This window comes from Furipterus horrens, unplaced genomic scaffold (genome assembly GCF_987537825.1).
Source record: "Furipterus horrens unplaced genomic scaffold, mFurHor1.1.pri manual_scaffold_1, whole genome shotgun sequence".
Lineage (NCBI taxonomy): Eukaryota > Metazoa > Chordata > Mammalia > Chiroptera > Furipteridae > Furipterus > Furipterus horrens.
In genome coordinates, this window is record NW_028327171.1 from 158,143,710 (window position 1) to 158,159,006 (window position 15,297).

Sequence of the window (15,297 nt, forward strand, 5' to 3'; positions counted from 1 at the left end):
AAGACTTAATTTTAAGAGATAGTAAACTATTACTGGAGAGTACCAGAAGAGGAGCTGAGAGTCAGTGCACCAGAGTAAATCCAGTTTTTCAACTTGAAGTCTTGCTGACTTCTTATCCTTAAATAAAGCCCTTCAGTCAATAAGCCCTACCTGCATATTAGGGTCTCTCCAATTCTTGTCTCATTCTTATATCTGTTACAAAACCCCCAGATTAGCAGAAAGTTTTTAAAAAGAAGAGTCAAAGCCTTAAAACATGAAAGAAAAAATAAAGATACTAAGAAGAACAACTAGGGGAAAAAAAGAGACACACAGGGAAAATAGAAAAAATGACCATGGAGATAATTCTGAGGATACCAACCTTTAAATAAGCTCGAATTAAGCAATCCCACTCCTAGATACATATCTAAAGGAAATGAAAAATAGATATCAAACAAATACCCGCACTCATTGCCACATCATTTACCATAACCAAGATATGGAAACTATTTTGTAACTACCGATCTGTCCTAAATGTCCATCAACAAATGAACTAGGTGGAGAGAAAGACTCACAAATCACCACAATTTATACTTTAGATATCTTACAGTTTTACTTGTCAATTTTACTTCAATGTCTAAAATTTCTTTAAATAAAAATAAAAAGTTTAGACAGACTTCCGGCCAAGATGGAGGCTTAGACTGACACGCTCTGTCTCCCTCTCAACTAGAAAGGAATACAACTACCTCAAAACAAAAAATAACCAGAAATTCCAGAAAATAAAACTACACAGAAGCCCAATGTATGAAGTTATAAACCAGCGGTGCTCGTCAGACACGTAGGAGGGGCGAAATCAAAACCGGAACAGAAAGGTCGGGCGGGGCTGTTTGTGGTAGCAGCGGGGAGAGCGGCAGGGGGAGCAATCCTGGCTGCAGCCAAGTCCTAGCAGCTCGTGACCCCAATGCTGGGAAAGGCAGCCCCCCCATTGCCTTGGACGGAGAGGCCCAGAGGGCAGGAGGACGGAGTCCAGTCTCCCAGCAGAGAATAATGGCAGGAATCCATCTTGGACCCCCGCCCTCACACAAGTGCCACAGCGCAGTGAAAAAGGTTGCGGATAGCCACCAATCTCTGGGTAGTGACGAGTACACAGGGCTCCGCCCCCTACAACCTTCCCAGGAAGCAAAGCAAAACACAAATCTGTCAGAATGAAGCAGACAACAATTGAAATCCCAGTGACACAGCGCACCAGGCAGCACATGAGGAACCTGAAAGATGAACAAATAGGAAACTTTTCAGAGGCTCAATTCACAGCTATAGTTATAAGGTAGCTTACAGAATTAACAAAAGATTTGGAACAAGACAGGGAAGGAATGAAAGCCACTCATACTGAAATGAACAAAAACACATACGAGACAAGTGGTGAGGAAACACAATCCAGAGATCAAATCAACAAACCAGAACATAGGGAAGGAACAAACAGTCAACCAGTGCAGAAAGAGGAAACAAAAAAGTAAGGAAAGTGAGGAGAGGATCAGAAACCTCTGGGACAGCTATAAGAGATCGAACATTCAGATTATAAGATTGCCAGAGGGCGAAGAAGAACTAGAAATGGAAAAATTATGTGAAAAAATAATGAAGCAGAACTTCCCTAACTTGGGGAAGGAAATAGACTTACATGTCCAGGAAGCACAGAGAGTACCAAAAAAACTGGACCCAGGGAGAACCACACCAAGACACATTATAATCAAAATGTCAAAAATTAAAGATAAAGAGAGAATCTTAAAAGCAGCAAGAGAGAAGAGAATTATGTACAAAAGGGTCCCAATAAGATTATCAACTGATTTCTCAAAAGAAACTCTGCAGGCAAGAAGGGACTGGCAAGAAATATTCAAAGTAATGAAAAGCAAAAACCTACATCCACGATTACTCTATCCAGTGAAGCTGTCATTCAGAATAGAAGGGCAGAGAAAGTGCTTCCAGGACAAAGTAAAACTGAAGGAGTTCATCAGATCCAAACCACTGTTATTTGAAATGTTAAAGGGATTTGTTTAGGGGGAAGAGGATCAAAACTATGAACATTAAAATGAAAACTATTGCAACAACCAACAACAGAAGCTAGGGAATTGAAACAAAGGCAAAGTAAGTAGGCAATGAGAGTGGAAAAAGAACTATAGGTATGGGGAACATTATGGGGGGAGGTCAGCAGGGAGAGGGAAGGGAGAAAGGGAGGGAGGTGGTGTAGGAATCAAGAAGCATAGTAGGAGGGAGTAGAGTAGATAGGAAGATGTTGAGAAGAACTATATGCACAACCAATGGGCATGGACTAGGGATGGGGGGACAACTGGAGGGAGAGATGTCACCGGGTTGAGAGGAACAAAGGTAAAAGAAATTTGGACAACTATAACAGCATAATCAATAATTTAAAAAATATATATGGTCTTTAGCACATTTATAAAACATAATAAAAGCCACTAACATCAATCTGCTTTTCATTATCAGCATGTTTAGAAATTCTAAAGAATTTTAGTGATAAAATACTCCTTCCTGCTGAAGCAGACCACTACACTCCCACCATACTCTAACCTCATATGCAATTCCATTAAAGGTCAAAACGTGGTTTCCCCATGAGAAAATATAAAAAGTAGATTAGAGGGTCAGGCGGTCAAGAAAGTTATATGAAAGCATATTTCTTTGTTGGTGAATAGGGAGGGGGACATGGGAGTCATGCCATTTTTTTACTAAAAACTGAACATCAGCATTGTGTAATCAGGAACGCTGGTAAATCACCCATCACTAAATGGGCAAACGCATTGAAAGGGTCTTCAAAAAAATTCACTGAAGCCAGACACAGCTTCTCACAACAATGCCAGTTGGTACAGTGATACAGATGGGTTCCTAGAACACCCACCCAGTGGGGGAAGCCTGTATTATAAGGGGACTGCCCCCCAAAAGATTCTGGGGTTTTTTTGGGGGGGGCATCCCACAATATTCTTATGTATGGGGACAAGTTTAAGACCTTATAATCTTTTTCTGGTCTATCTGTTTACTGTTTAATTCTCCTGCCCCAACCCCACATTTGACACCTGGTCTACTACTATAAGCCTGAAATTTGTTGTCTATGTCACAGCCTTTTCTCTTCATAAATGTGAATGTTTTTTTCTTGAGTCATATTCCCATGGCAAATTTGAATTTTAAAAGAGTGGCTAATAATACTATAACTTAATGAATATCTTAATGGTGGTGAGTTCAGACAGTTTGACTGACTACTGGCAAAATTATGTAGTTTCTTTAAGAAGTAGATTAAAAAACAGTAAAGAAACTGCGAGAGGAAGAGAGACAATTTTTGGTAACATGTTTCATGTTACACCATGAAGATGGGCTTCTTAGGTTTTCAAAAGATAAATGATATGCTATCATAAAAAGAATCAACTGACAGTGGCCTAACATCTATGTAGTCTTAAGCCTATACATAACTACTTTTCTTATGTGTCTAGTATACAACACCAGGAAAGATAATGATAGCAAAGTAAGATTTATGGGTCAGAAAATAGGAAAGACTTTACAACATGGGCTCAAGCCCTTGCTCAAATGTCACCTTTTCAATGAGGCTGGCTCATTCATTTAAAATTGAGCACCTTCAACCTCCAACTTTTCTTAGTTTCTTTTTCTTTTTTTCTACAGATTTTACCACTTCTCAAGGTCTCTTAATATTTACACACACACACACACACACACACACACACACACAATTTTTACTGTTTATTCCCTCTTTGCCCCACATGTAGCTCCATTTTTGGCTTATTTCACTCTTATGTCCCAAGGATATAGGAGCAATGTTTGCCAAAAAATAGGTGCTTCATAAATATTGTTATCTAAATAAATGGATTAGTGATGGCAGAAAGTAAGGAAATAGAGGTTATGGAACTCACCTATTTACTACAGGCTCAAATTAGATTAACACTCACAGAGAGCATCTCCAGATATGACCATGAAAGGGCCAAGCTTATTATTATTAAACAATTAAATATTGTATTAACTATTGTTATCTAACAATGGTAACTTAATCCTTGTGCTAACTGCTTCAGGGTGTCTTTCAACATGGATTGTAGTTTTGTTCATTATACCATAGAGAATTAGTAATAGGAGACTTGACTATAGCTATTTAGTTAGTTTTTCCTAAGAACTGTGGGAAGATTACCAGCTATTTACAAGAAGTATCTGATTATGGATGAGTAAAGTGAGAATTAGTTGAACTCCACATCTACTTCCTCTTGACATTTTAATTAGTGAAATTTCAATGAATGCATAATATAATCAATGCTGTGTGCCACTCTGATAATTTTTCTAGCAAATTGTAATTTAAAATATACTGTGTAAAAATAATAATTTCAGTACATCACAATTAACTAGAAGAGCAATTATTTGATTAAATTCTAGGAATACTAAAGATCTAGAAGAAATTCTTTTTGGGTTCATGTGCAAGAATTATGTGTCTTTTGTTCTGTTTTGTTTTGTTTTTTCAGCCCAATATGAGCTTATTCATTTCACAATCCTACTTGATGAACTTGATCAGCCCATTGGTGGAATAATCCTGAGAGGTCAGTGGACTACTGCTCTCAAGTTCAGGTTCAATTTTCAGAGCCAGCTGCTTTCCCAGCTCCACTCCCCACTGATCAAAGCTGTTGATGTTCCAGCTGATGGCCTGAGCAAAGATCTTGAGCTCATCCATGGCAATCAATCTTCTGAGAATAAATGGAGTGATAATGGTGAACACAGTAGAGTTGGGTGGATGATTTTCTTCAACAACCTTGTGCGACAGTAGCTTCTCCAAGTTCTCTGGACTACTGCCCACAACCTGGGACTCCTTCCGAGCCTCCTCTGTTGACTTCCTTCTTATCAAGGCCCTAATCTGGGCCAAGAAGTTGGCCAGAAGGATCTTGTGATGCAGACCTTCTCTTTAGCAGTGATGATACTGGACCTGGATAAGCAAGTCACAGTGTATCACCTTGGTGCCTTCGTGCATGAGCTGGTAGAAGGCATGCTAGCCTTTAGGCCCTGGCTCCCCAACACAGTGGGGCCCATCTGGTGGTCCACATGAGTACCAGACTTGGACTCCATGTCACCCTGCTGGAAGTATGCAGCAAAGCGGTGCAGGTACCGGTCATAGGGTAGCATGTTGTGTGCCTCACACCTAGTGCCACCGATGTATCGGATACCAAGGAAAGCCAGCAAGACAGTGATGTTCTTCTCCAGGAGTGCCATGCAGAAGTTCTGGTCCATCCAGTGAGGCCTTGAGAGTAGCTGCTCAAAGCTGTCAAACTGTGCAGAGCAATGTGAGAGTCCAATGGCTGACCACAGTGGGTAGTGTCCTCTTATACAGTGTCAGAGCTTGAACATGTTTTTAGGGTCAATTCCAAACTTGTTCACTTTGGTCATGTTGGTATCTAGGGCAACAAAGTGCTTCACAACCGCAGGAGGATCCCTGGCCTACAGAAAAAGCCATTTTTTCATTGTCTCTACATTCATGATGGTCTCCTGGGTAAAGGTCTGGGAGGCAGTGATGAACAGGGAAGATTCAGGGATCAGGGAGGACAGCGTTTTGGCAATGGGGGTCCTAGACCCTGGGACCTCTTGAAGAGTAGGCTTGTGGGTTTCACTCACCATGAAAGGCCCAGGTTGGAGCTGCTGATGCCCATGTTAATGACACCTCTGATAAGCTTGCCTGAGTAACTCTTCCAGTCACTGCTTCAGACTGCTGGCAGAAAGATTTCATCCTCTCCAGGACTCTCTTGACCTCTGGCATCACATCCTTACCATTCACTGGTGTGTTTGACCAGTTCTACAGGGCCACGTGCAGCACTGTTGACCTCACCACTGAGCATGCAGGTGACCTAACCACTGTGCCAGGGGGTCTCCATACCTCTGCTTGGCCTGGCCCACCAGCACCTGCATCACACCCTCTGTCACAAGGTTCTTCGAGTAATCTACCAGGAAAGCCCGTGGTTTGTGATGAGTGTCAATCTAAGGTGGCTCAAGCATTCCTTGTTTTCTTCAAAAAGGCGTGTGAGTTGAGGTCAGAGCCATCCTCACAGTTTCATCCCTGCAGCTTACGAAATTGCAGGTTCCTAGTGAGCGCAGCCAAGGTGAGGATAGCAGACTGCATAGGCTGGGATGTTGGCCGAGGAGGGAGGAGGAAGGAGGGCGGGAGGTGCGCAGCAGGCCCGGGACTATTTTTATGAACAAGTGATTTGGCCCGCCCATGGTGAGTGGCCTGGTGTGAACAATCAATTTGAATGGCAAAGCTAAGCTGATGTGATCGAAAAGTTGTATGGGACATTGTGGGTACCGAAAAGCTTGTGGGCTGCTTGGACCACGGGGCAGCTGGGGGTTTGGGTTTTTCCTCTGACAAACTCTGGGGCAGCAGGTTCTCCTTTCCAGGCTGCCTCCTCCTTCAGGCTCCTACTAATGACCTGTCACAGGGGAGCTTGTGAAAAAGGATGAAAGAAGTGGGGAGTAGTTCTCAAGAAGGCAGGATGGAGCAGAGGGAGATGCTCACTCACAGGAGAATTGCAAAAGAGGTCTCAGTTTACCCTACAGGGCCTCAGGAGCTGAGATGACCCTTCAGAGTTGTCCTAAATGGAGTAAAGGGGACATATCTGTGTCACTTCATCAATCATTTGGCTTCAGGTCAATCTCAAGAGTGGATAACACTAGGGGTGGCAGTTCCCCACCACCTAGGGTAATGCCCAGAGAAAGGGGCAGCTGTGAGCCATCAGCAGCAATACTCTCGGGCCCAGGATGGGTGGGTGGATGTTTCGGGCTGAGGGGGGATCTGGACAGAGAATCATGGTGTCCATTATATATTCTCAAGAAATTGTTTTATCAGATATACACAATCAGGAAGATAAGACTTCAGAAAATTAAGAAAAAATAGGAGAGTTCAAAGTTAGGTAATAACTTGCAAAAAAAATGGAATTTCATGTTTAAGCTGAATTTTATGTGTCTTTCTTAAAAAAATAGAATGTTTAGGATTGCACTGTTCATTCCAGTGGCCACTAGCGAAACGTGTCTGCTGAGCACCTGGAATTTGGCATGTTCAAATTGAGGTGTGCTAGAAAGCTAAAATACATACCAAATTTTGAACACTTATGAAAAAATAATGTAAAATATTAATAATTTTAATTGATAACTTATCAGTATATTTTTTATTATATTGAGTTAAATAAGTCATTAAAATTAATCTCATCTGTTTTAACTTTTTTAATGTAGCTATTGGCAAATTGCAAATAGTTATGTATATCACTATAGTTTTACTGGGCAGAGCTGGTCCAGAATAATCTTAAAGTCTGACAAAGGTATCATTATGTCAGGCCACAGCCTGAGACAGAGCAGCACTGGAAAGGACCACAGAATAGGGAGTGCAGAAACCTTCTTATTACATTCTCAGAAACTTGCTTCCCTGGCCTTACTAGAAGGGTAACCCAAAAGCACCTTACTTGAGTTCTTGAAAGACCAAGATAGCACCTAGGTCATACAGCCAGTTTGCCCCCATTGGTAGGAAACAGACAAGATTCGTTATGCTATTCTTATTGGGAACCAGAGCCTTTGGGAAACAAAGGGTTTGCTTTATTCAAAAATCAGGAGATTATGACTGATGTTAAACCTTTTTCCCAGGACAAGGAAATTGTATCCACCACAGCCCCATGATCAGTGTGGGTGGACTAGGAAACAGCTGGAGCTAAGTGAACAAATACTTGAATGCAATAAAATTGTTGTTACTTCATGCACCAAGAATATGACCACATGTTGCACTAGATGAGGAGCAAGCGGAAGTGAGTCATATTGAGAGCAAAATGAGTTAATGTAAAGAAATTTCTGATCTTTGTTTCTATCACCAACTGTTCTGTACTTTTTTATTTATTTTGTTTACTGCCATCGATTTGATGCCAGCCATCTTTTCCCAGATCATGATTGTATTTCGACGTCACCCAGAACCACTCATTTCTTCCATTCTCACTGCCAAGAACCAAGTCCAGATTTCTGTCACCTTGGCCTGAATGACTGCAACCATCTCTTTCTTTGATCTTTTTCCTTCAGATTTTTCTCTCATTAATATGACTTAGCCTGCTAACTCCTTATAGGTCATCTTTCCAAAATATGTCACTCCACTGCTCGAAAAATTAAAATGATTTCATTTGTGGTTACCCAGTCAAGCTCGGACTCAGTATGACATTGCAATAAATATGCTAAATATGTTTTTTTCTCCTTCTTCCTCATTACTTCCCTTTAGAGTGCACTTGGTACTCTTCTTCACTTTTTTAATTATTTGAAAGAAATAAGAATTGAACATCTTATATTCTCAAGGCATTATATAATTCCTTACTCACCCTGACTCAGAAACTTTTCTCAATTGATCCCTGACTTTCTGAACTCTACAATACCTATAATATATACCACATAATTGTTGTACATTTATATTTTTTTCTGATAATGTTGTGCCTCTAATCATTGAAATTGCAATGAATTTCTTAATTCCCCAGAGTCAGAAATTGTATGTTATACCTCAAATCAAAAACAAGAAATTAATATTTTTTGAATGCTTTCTTTGTGTCAGTTACTGTACAATGTATTTACCATTTATTATCTGGAATCTTCTGTATCCTCTTTCCCTGTGTGCTCATCATTTCCATGTTGCCCTGCCAGACGGCCCCAATGCCTGCAGCCAAATAGCAACCAACTCAAGTGTGTAAGTAGCAGATTTACTGCTGTTCTGGGACAACGATGGTGGAATTTCCATGCGTAATTTCTACTTGGGCTGCAGCCTCCTGCCTTCTCCTGGGATTCCCCCCCTCTTCAACATTTTCTCCCTTTCCCTCTAGCTCTTTCTAACTGTTTTTTCTTATGCAAAACAATTTAGCTATATTTTTGATTAAGTACCCAGGAACCCCTAAGAAGGTCTCATCTTCAAAACTAAACATATCTGTTAGTGGGATTCTAAAATAAAGGTCATTCTCTTTCTCTCTCTGAGAGGAAGTCTCCCAGTTTTAAGTGATTTTATTTCCGCTGAGATACACATATTTTCTCATTTAATCCTCTAAGCAATTCATGATATAATATTTCGTGTAAGTTAAGGATGTTTGGTTCTGTTACTGGTATTAAAAAATTAGTTGTTTGGAAATTACACTATCTAGTTATAAAGTACACTCTGTCCTGTTTCTAAATTACCTGGTTAGAGAACTGGTCAGATCCATTTGAGTCATTTCCTGTGTGAAATACAATATTTACATATAAGAGTAATTGGATATTTGAAAACTATACCCTTTTATGAACTAATTCTCAACTTCTTCAGATATATTGTATGAATCTGGGTTCATTCTGGTTGGAGAAACTGTAGAGTAATTTGAGCAGGTAAAATTTAAGTAATTATTAAATATTAAGGGATTACATTAATAGAGGGTTAGCAAATAAGAAGTAAAAGGAACTTTAAATAATATAGAGACAGCCAGCATACGAAGCAGCCACTTCCCTTGTGGCTGAGATAGAGCACTCAAGGCCAAGGTGCAGACCATATGGGACAAGGCAATCATAGGTTACTGAAAGCAAAGAAGTTGCCATGATGCCACCAGAACTTGCGGGTTGTCTGCCTTTTAGAGCTTGCTGGAAATATGCCCTTTGGGTGCCAAAGAAAGCTGTTCATGGGGAGCTGTCTTCCTGGAAGCCCTCCACATAAAACTGCCCGAGAAGATGCAGTTGCTGGGCACTGAGTACTGCTGCCTGCCGTGCAAGGCCTTGGTGCTGGAGAAAGCCATGTGTACTGCAAGCCAGAAGCTGGAGAAACCACCGACACTGCAGGAACTGTCTGCTGAAGAAAGCCACATGTACTGCAGGACCAGAAGCTGAGAAATCACCAACACTGCAGAAACTTGTGAGCAAGCACGCAGAACCAAGACGCAAAACCCTTTTTTTCCTGAAGTTTTTCTAGCACCGTCTACAGAAAACGTTTAATGTCATGCCATCTGGGTAAGCAAAAATATTTAAAGGGCCCAGATGCATGCTTAGGGAGCACATAAAAAGAGTGAATTTAGAGACGGGAGGCAATAATTTGACAACTGGCACTGTTACTTTCTGATACTCCAGGGACTAATCCTTCAGGTATCCATCAAGTCAAAGAAAAGAAACAGTGAGGAAAAGAAATGATCACAGTGAGATCATACTGATTTACATTATAAAAGAAAAAGACTAGGGGAAGGAGTAGAAATGATTAAAAGTAACACAGGATGACTTGGGGGAGATAATTTTAAGGATTTTGAAGAGAGAAAAAGAAGCGGTGAAGTATTTCTCCTGCATAATGAATAAGAGGTGGTGAAGAACATCTCTGAGAAAAACAGTTTAAAAAGACTTGAAAATATTGTATAACATGCAATTTACATTCGGGCTTTTTTTGCATGTCAGAAATAGATATTTGAATTATATTTTAATTTACTTGGATGTTGATGTTGGGTTTCTTCTAGATACAGCCCCTTGCTGAAAGAAGCCACAAGAAGCACCAGCTTCATTTGAGTTACTGGACCAGAACATTTCAAAGCTTTTTGAGTCCAACAAATTTTTAAACATTCAGATTTTTTTCTTTCACATTCCAAAGAATAAGTGTAACAGAACTTAGTCTCATGTCTTGCACATATTTATTAAATCAGTAATTTTCAACTGGTGTGCCACAAATATTTTCAAAATATGCAATTCCTGACTATTTAGTCAGGGACACTGACCTGTTTTCCCTTAGACTGTCAAATAAAAAATGACAACAGCCAACACAACAATAGCTGTCTGGTGTGAATGAATCAAAATTATACCTATTTTTCTGTCAGATCAGCAAAATATATATATTTTTTGGTGTGCCGCAGAATTTTAGTAATTAGGTTACGTGTCCCATGGGATGAAAAAGGCTGAAAATTGCTGTATTAAATCATTGGTTCTACATTTATTATTTCCAATTCAGCCAGTCCTTATACTGCATGGCAATCTCCTGATCAATTTCTAATAAGTAATTTTTCCTTCCACAAACCATATTTAAAAATCTTTATTTTCTTATACCTCCAAAGCTCAGCTCAGCAGTTAGCCTAGCGATTGATACCAGGAGAATATATTCCACCAGCCTCTGACTTCTGTAATTTACACTCAGCTGTACCTTATCTTTTTTATTCATATTTGTTTTCTCCTGCTTCAGAAGCAGCAGCTCTCCTTCTATCCAGTGTGAACCTTTTCCTGTGCTCTTGATCTCATTCTCTTCCCTTTTCCCCTGCATTTTCTTTCAATAGTTACACCGTCTTCACTTCCGCTTGAGTCTTGAATTTCTCCCAGTGTCTCTTACTCCTTGCCCTATAAAGAGGCTTGAAACTTTGAATCTTCTTTTAAATTTTTCCCCCAGCTCTTTCCTTTTTTTACACTGTCCATTTAAAGATCATCTATTTTTATTATATCCATTTCATCTTCTCCAAAAATTCACTCTTTGTTGAAGCGTCTTTACCAGGCTCGGTTGGTACAGGTCAGCTTTTCTTAGCTCGATCACTTAGTTCAGTCGAATTGAGCACCCATTAGAAAGCATATTAAAAACATTTTTTTAAAGTGTACTAATAATTAGATATTGTAAACAAAGGTGCACATGGCTCCAACTATCCATCTCTCTACCTGCCACACCGTTCCAGAGCAAATTATGCTGGTCTGACATTCTTTTCCTCAGTAGCTATGAACTAATGGTCTTACTTGGGCCAGAAGATGACTTGGCTGGGCCAGTTGCTTAGCTCTTTGCCCAGGAGAATGTTGGGAAAAAAAATAGGACTGGGTCTCAAGGTGTCTTTGGAAAGACTGGATATGATCGGAGAACAGGCATCTCACAGTCTTCCTTCCACCTCTAGGTCCATTCAGAGAAGCCTTGACCTTTGCCCGTGACTGTTCCTCTGTCAGAAGTTGGCAGCCTCCTTCATTAGTCTGTTTCCTTCTCAAACCCTTATGGAGGAGTTGAATTTTATTAATACTGGTTTGACTATTTCATAATTACTTAGGTAAATAGAGTTTAGTAATATTTTAAAATCAAATGCTACTTACAAAATTATCTCAAACTTATTATACACTTTAAACAAAAAAAATATTTTATTCTAAACATAAAATGACTTTTTCTTTCCTGATAGGTCATCATAACAATATTTGATGGTAAGATTCTGTTTTATTTTATGGATTGTCAGGTGTTCTCCTTTTTTCTTATCTCTACACTCCCCAACCTCAACATCTCCATGCCCAAGATGGGATTACCACAAAAAGGACTTTGAGATTTCTTGGACACTCCACAATCCAATTCAATCTTCTATCTTCCATCCCTGTGGATGGCTCTCAAAAGAAAAAAAAATATTTAGACTAAACACGAAAAAAAAACAAAACAATGTTTTAGAGCAAAACTTGGAATTCACTTGTCTAATGAAATAAATCCTTTGAAAGTTATAAGTTGAAATTTTGAAATCAAGAGGTTATTTAGCATGAATTAACAAAGTCAAGTCATGAGATTTTGTACCTAGATCAAATGCTATGAAATAAATTAATTTAGTAGCAAAGACCTTAGTGTGATAATGAATTGATGTTAATCTCTGGTGGGCAACCGTGTCCAAGTTAACACTAAATCAGTGTTTTGGTCATTTTAGTATTATACAAATTATTACAGCTTGATAAATTATGGTAATTTTCATGAACTAAGAGATTCAAAATGAAAGAAATAACTATTCAGCAGTCCATTCATCCTTTGTGCAGCTAATAGAAGACAAGCTTTCATAAAAGACAGCAGAAGACAGGTTTTGAACTCTGGCTGCTGTGACTCAGTGGATTGAGTGTTGGTCTACGAACCAAAGGGTTGCCGGTTTGATTCCCAGTCAGGACACATGCCTGGGTTGCAGGCCAGGTCCCAGTTGTGGGTGTATGAGAGGCAACCACACATTGATGTTTCTCTCTTTCCCTTCCCTTCTCTCTAAAAATAAATAAATAAAAACTTTAAAAAAAAGAAGACAGGTCTTGAAGGAGATATTTAAGTTGAAAAAAAATGTTCATTCTTGGTTTATTATATATATGCATATATATAATTGAAACAAATGTTTACATTTCTTTCATAAGGGTCAAATTAATTGTCCATTTTAAAAATTATTATGTAAAAATAATATACTGCATCAGATTTATGAAATTTAAATTTAAATAATGGCCTAAATGTATTCTAACAACTGCATGGTTAAATGCTGCTTCCTGTAAGCAACCTCTTCCTCTTCCCCGTTACCCTGCATAGGATCTGGCCTTTAGTTTGCATCTAAAAACTAATAGGGGTTGGTGGAAGAAGACCTTCAGCATTGCCCTAGCGGAGTACCTGCTCTCTGGGTGGAGCTATGTGTAACGCACCAACTTACTGTGACCTAGGAAAGGCTGCCAAGGATGTCTTCAACAAAGGATATGGGTTTGGCATGGTCAAAATAGACCTGAGGACCAAGTCATGTAGTGGAGTGGAATTTTCTACTTCTGGTCATGCTTATACTGATACAGGGAAAGCTTCAGGCAACCTAGAGATCAAATATAAGGTCTGTAACTATGGACTTACCTTCACCCAAAAATGGAACACAGACAATACTCTTGGAACAGAAATCTCTTGGGAGAATAAGTTGGCCGAAGGGTTGAAACTTACTCTTGATACCATATTTGTACCGAACACAGGAAAGAAGAGTGGGAAATTGAAGGCCTCCTACAAACGGGATTGTTTCAGTCTTGGCAGTAATGTTGATATAGATTTTTCTGGCCCAACCATCTATGGCTGGGCTGTGTTAGCCTTTGAAGGTTGGCTTGCTGGCTATCAGATGAGTTTTGACACCACCAAATCCAAACTGTCACAGAATAATTTCGCCCTAGGTTACAAGGCTGCCGACTTCCAGCTGCACACTCATGTGAATGATGGCACTGAATTTGGAGGGTCTATCTACCAGAAGGTTAATGAGAAGCTTGAAACATCAATAAACCTTGCTTGGACAGCTGGCAGTAACAACACCCGTTTTGGCATCGCTGCTAAATACAAGTTGGATTGTAGGACTTCTCTCTCTGCTAAAGTAAATAATGCCAGCCTGATTGGACTGGGTTATACTCAGACTCTTCGACCAGGAGTCAAACTGACCCTATCAGCTTTAATCGATGGAAAGAACTTCAATGCAGGAGGTCACAAGGTTGGGTTGGGATTTGAACTAGAAGCTTAATGAGGTTTTGAATAAAGCATCGGATTTCTCCCTGGAGATGAAGAGAAAAAAAAAATAAAAATAAAAACTAATAGGTCTCACCACTGTCCAATTTCATCTTTAAGTGAAACTCTTATAGAATGATTAATTTCATGTAAAAAGAGACTTGGTAATATTGTGGGGAAAATATCTAAAAATTGTAAAGACATCTGCAATGCTTTCCATATGTATTTCATATTTTATAACCTATGCTCTGAGAGGAAGAAAGTTTACAGGTTTAGAAACAAATAAAAGGAAGCCACCACTTATGTTAGACAAAAATTACTGGACATTAAATCCTTCCTCTAGCTGCACAGAATACATATTCATAGTGTTCATATTTTATTATAGCTACTATTTACTCCTTGGGGTAAGCCATCTAGGTTAAACATTGCACGTGGGGGCTCTAATACTTATTATCAAATGTAGATCTAAAGTTTCCTACTGTTATGTTATACTTACAGCTGTACTAAACTGCTGCTGCGTTTCTGACCACTCTTACAACTATATTCCATACATTAATTCCTACTGAGTGCCAACTGCTGGGTATGTTCAATGCCTTACTCAAATTTGCATGACAGTCTCTCAAGGTTGGTATTAGCTCCCTACAGTCTCAGAGAGATTAATTGATTTGTCCCAATCACAAAGCCAGTGAGGACCCAAACACAAGTTTGTCTCATTTCATTCTCTCCCCACAAAAACAAAGTTACAAAATTATCATCGCTAGTATGACTAATTAAGGAGAATTTCACAAAATGAAGAAACAAAAGCTTATAGTTGTTCCAAATTAACTTCATAACTCTTAGAATGAAAGAAAATAATTTCCTTGTTTTTTTTATTGCTCTGATTCATGCAACTGTTTACCAGATTTTGGAAATGAGCACTTTATCATGCTCAGGGCGAGTGAGCATTACTTCCCCCGTTTGTTCTCTCCATTCTAGTTTTGAAAACTATGCTAGATATTGGGAAGTGACACGTGGGTTTTGTCTCTGGAACATAGGACAACTGCTGAAGAGGTGGTGAGGAAGGGCTTCTA

The 15,297-nt window shown here is 39.4% G+C and overlaps 2 pseudogenes; one reads left to right on the forward strand and one right to left on the reverse strand.

Annotated features, from left to right (window-relative positions):
- Positions 1–4,528: 4,528 nt before the first annotated feature.
- On the reverse strand, positions 4,529–6,313 carry LOC150022124 (glucose-6-phosphate isomerase pseudogene; annotated as a pseudogene).
- A 7,020-nt stretch (positions 6,314–13,333) lies between these two features.
- Positions 13,334–14,279, forward strand: LOC150022125 (non-selective voltage-gated ion channel VDAC3 pseudogene; annotated as a pseudogene).
- Positions 14,280–15,297: the final 1,018 nt, after the last annotated feature.